This window comes from Galeopterus variegatus, unplaced genomic scaffold (genome assembly GCF_000696425.1).
Source record: "Galeopterus variegatus unplaced genomic scaffold, G_variegatus-3.0.2 Scaffold6287, whole genome shotgun sequence".
NCBI lineage: Eukaryota > Metazoa > Chordata > Mammalia > Dermoptera > Cynocephalidae > Galeopterus > Galeopterus variegatus.
Genome location: NW_007732398.1, coordinates 88532 through 92679, shown reverse-complemented (window position 1 = coordinate 92679; position 4148 = coordinate 88532). Strand labels below are relative to the sequence as shown.

At 34.9% G+C, this 4148-nt stretch overlaps 1 pseudogene; it reads left to right on the top strand.

The window, feature by feature from the left end:
- LOC103606096 overlaps positions 1-2446 on the top strand; it is a 5215-nt pseudogene extending 2769 nt beyond the window's left edge.
- Positions 2447-4148: the final 1702 nt, after the last annotated feature.

The window sequence follows — 4148 nt, the reverse complement described above, 5'->3', positions numbered from 1 at the left end:
TGCGATCCGTTGCCGGACACGAAAAAAGACAAAAAGGAAAAAAAAAATCCATGTAAATCACCCTAGGCCTTCTCTAACTTCCCTAGATAATTAGGTCCCTAGTCCATATATTAATAAATATTTTAGAATTAAATTTCATTCATCCCTGCTTAAACACTGTGGATTTTAAATTAATCCCCCATTTTAAAAAATTCTGTATGGAAGGAATATAGCATAAATGAATGCTTTTCATTCAAAGATAACCTCAGCAGCAGAGAGACTATGATGCTTTGAAATAAATGCCAATAGATTGTCATATTAAAGAAAAGTAACTTCGTCACACTCAAACTCCCTCAGTAATATATTCTAGCCTCTCATAGCCTTTGCAGTCAAAATCCCTTCATAATTTAGAACCCAAACCCTCATGTTTGACTTTAACCCTTTTGTCCTCTTTCCATAATTGAATGGGAAATATCACTCACTAATACATGGCTTTTCAGACTTCAACACTACTAAGTCTTTCTCAGGCAACGCTTCTCCAAGTAGAACAATCTCCATTGCTTTAATGTTTGCTCCAGAGAGTGTTCTCAACAGTTTCGCAGAGTTGCACCTTCATGCAAACACAGTCCCTTCCCTACATCTCAAGATCCTTTAGTTTTAAGGACTGACCACAGGTAAGAACGTTATGGAAGACTAAAATCAACATTGAATATAATTTGAGAATAATCTCAGAAATCTGAGTCCCTGTGTTATTTTTGAAGATGATTTGGGAATCTGCAAGTGTATTTTGAATTTGTTCTCATACTGACCAGCAAATGAAAACCCTTGTCAGATTAATGAGAAAGAGAATATCGTTCTATGAACTGTGCACGAGGGTACTTCAAAGGCAAAGCAGTCATCTTACAACCTCCAAGAAAAACTCCACAGCCCGAAGATGGCAGAATGGAAAGATGAAAGACACCTATGTCTCTGGTGCCACTGCTACCTCTAGACTTCTTATTTTTCTTGGATTACAAGAAGTTACTATTACATGCAGGCCAATGTAATCCTAACTCATGCAACTGTTTTTTCCTTGCTTTCCTTCAATTTGTCTATAAGGTCCAGACCATGGTTAAGAGGTCTTATTTTTCTTGGATTACAAGAAGTTACTATTACATGCAGGCCAATGTAATCCTAACTCAAGCAACTGTTTTTTCCTTGCTTTCCTTCAATTTGTCTATAAGGTCCAGACCATGGTTAAGAGGAAAAAAAAAAAGTTTCTGGAAAGGTTCATATTATCTTTTAATTCTATTTTTTCATGAACTTTTATGAAGCACCCTTATAGCAACTGGAGAATGAAATTCTCCATGAAGAAGTCGCATGCCTAATAATTTGGTTGGATATTGTATTCAGATGCACAGAGAGAACATTCAACTCTGAAAAAATGGCACAGAAGGAAATTTCAAAAATGTTAAGAGGACTGACAATATTATAAAATATTAAAAGATATACAAAATTTAATATATACTTCCCAAAATGACAACTTTGAAAGCAATACATATTTTATAAGTTCTGTTATTTTGTTAAAGGCTTATCTCTGTAATTACAAATATTTTTTTCTTCGTGTGTAAGTGGAAAAAAATAAAAGTTGCTATTTCATTGAAGTCTTGTAGGGATTAAATGAGAATATATTTAAAGCACAACACAGTGACTGTAAAACAGAAAGGACTCAGTAAATGTTTTCTATCATTTTATTATTTTTATTACTCATTCAAAAAAAGTTACCAAATATATATATAAAGAGATATTCTTTTCTCTCTCCCTTCATTTAGTTTTATCTTATGCCACTGTCTGCATGCCTTATTTTCAATCATTTAATAGTTGCTACTATAAATGTAGACTATTTTAAATTGGAAAAATCAGTAATTTTGTATTTGATCAATATTTTTATATCGCACAAATTTATATATCTCATAATCCTCATACTACTGTGATTACATTTATATTAAATAGTACTCTCATTTCAATGTTTATAGTCAAGATAATTTCAAAAATTCTTAGTTCTAAACAAGAATAATAGTGTATAAAAATTTGACCTTATAATAAGGTGGGCTTTTTCTGCTATTTGGAGCCTGTGGAGAGCTGCTGGGAGCAGGACTTCTAAAAGGCAAATATGTCTGGAAGTCTGTGTGGTCCAAGGCCATTTTTGTTGGCTATAAGCAGGGTCTCCAGAACCAAAGGGAGCACACGGCTCCCCTTAACATTGAAGGTGTTCAGCCTGAGATGAAACTGAATTCTATTTGGTCAAAAGATATGCTCATGTGTACAAAGCAAACAACAGTGACTCTTGGCTGCAAACAGAAAGCCAGAGTAATCTGGGGAATGTTATGGACACAGCAGCATGGTTCTTGCTAAACTCTAAAGCAACCTTCCTGCTGAGGCCATTGGACACAGAATCCGTGTGATTCTATACCCATCAAAGATTTAAACTAATGAAAAGTAAACAAATAAAAGTGGATTTATTTTTTAAAATAGAATAAAACAAATGAGGTGAAATTTATGCTTCCATAATTTGTATCCTTTGCTGTTAGTCCCACCCTCTGACAAAGCAGTCCATCTCTCTTCCATAGAGTAATCCAACATGATCTTCCTTCTGGAAGCTCTTCAAGTATCTAAAAATGTCTCTTTAGTAACTAACCACACCAAGTCATCTCTTTTCCAGTTTAGTTTATTACTTTACCTGATAAAACACTGAGAATCTACAGTGTACCAAGAGTTATTCTGCATCCTAAAAGCAAAAAAAAAGAATGAAACACAATCCCTGACTTAAGAAAATGTTTCATTTCATTTAGCTTATTGGTTGTCTTGCATGTTCTCAATCATTTGTTTTCCAGGCAAGTTTATTACTGTTGGATGGGGCAAGAAGGAGACGCAGTTCCATGGATCGGAAGGCAGGCAAGCGGCCTTTCAGGTGCAAATGGTAAGGTTGGTTTGATGGCTAAAGAGCCTTGAGTGGGACAGGTGGAAGTTCTGCCACCCACCTGGAACTCTTAGATGTCTAGTTAGAGGCCTATAATGGACAATTCTCCTCTTTTATTTATTTATTTATTTACCATTTAATGGGAAGACAGATTTTTTTTTTAATTTTTATTTTGTCAATACGCAATATAGTTTATTATGCGTATATAATAAACTATAGATTATAAATTATAGATTATTATGTCCCATCACTGAAACCTCCCTCCCTCCTCCCTCTCCCCCCTCCCACCCAAGCATGTCCTTTCCATTTGCTTGTTGTAAGAACTTCAAAAAAATTGTAGGTGTTATATCTTCCTCTCCCCCGCTCCCCGGTTTTTTGATTTTTTTTTGTTTGTTTTTTGTTTTTGTATTTTTGTGTGTGTGTGTGACATATGACCCAGCTATCCTACTGCTGGGAATATATCCAAAGGAATGGAAATCATCAAGTTGATGGGAAGACAGATTTTTAAAGATGGAGAAATACAAAACAAAATAAAATTATGGAGTCGGTGCAGTTCTAGGAATGGGGGGCACCGGTATCATTCCTCGTGAGTATATTTCTCAACCTTTCACTTTCCTTATGACCTTCATCTCAATATCCTCCAGCACAGTGGTTCTCATTCAGGTGCAATTTTGGCTTCCAGGGGATATTTGGCAATGTCTGTGGATATTTTGTGTTGTCGACTCTGGATTGGGGGGTAGAAGTTCTATTGGCATCTAGTGGATAGAGTCCAAGGGTGCTGCTAAACATCTACAATGCACAGGACACCCCCCCTCCACCCACAACAGAGAATTATCTGATCCAAAATATTGATAGCTTGAGAAACCTTACCTAGCTTTTTAGTGTACTTCATAAAATATGGAATCCAGGTAAAAAATAAAAACAAAAAAACCCATAAAATTCCAGATGTGAACTAACCAATTTGAATTCAGAAAAACCTTTATATTGCTTATATCTATACTTCATACCTGAATTAATTAGCCTAAAATAGAATTTTTAAAAAAGTAATAGCCTTTCATAGTGTTTGCTCATAAGGAACTTAGAGTCAGCTAAAGTTACTGTGTTGATCAATTTTTCCTATATAACTTTTATTTTGTTAATTTTAACCCTAGCTATAGCCTACTGAGAACTTTTGAACTTAATTTTATATATTCTCAGTTTGGTATGGCCA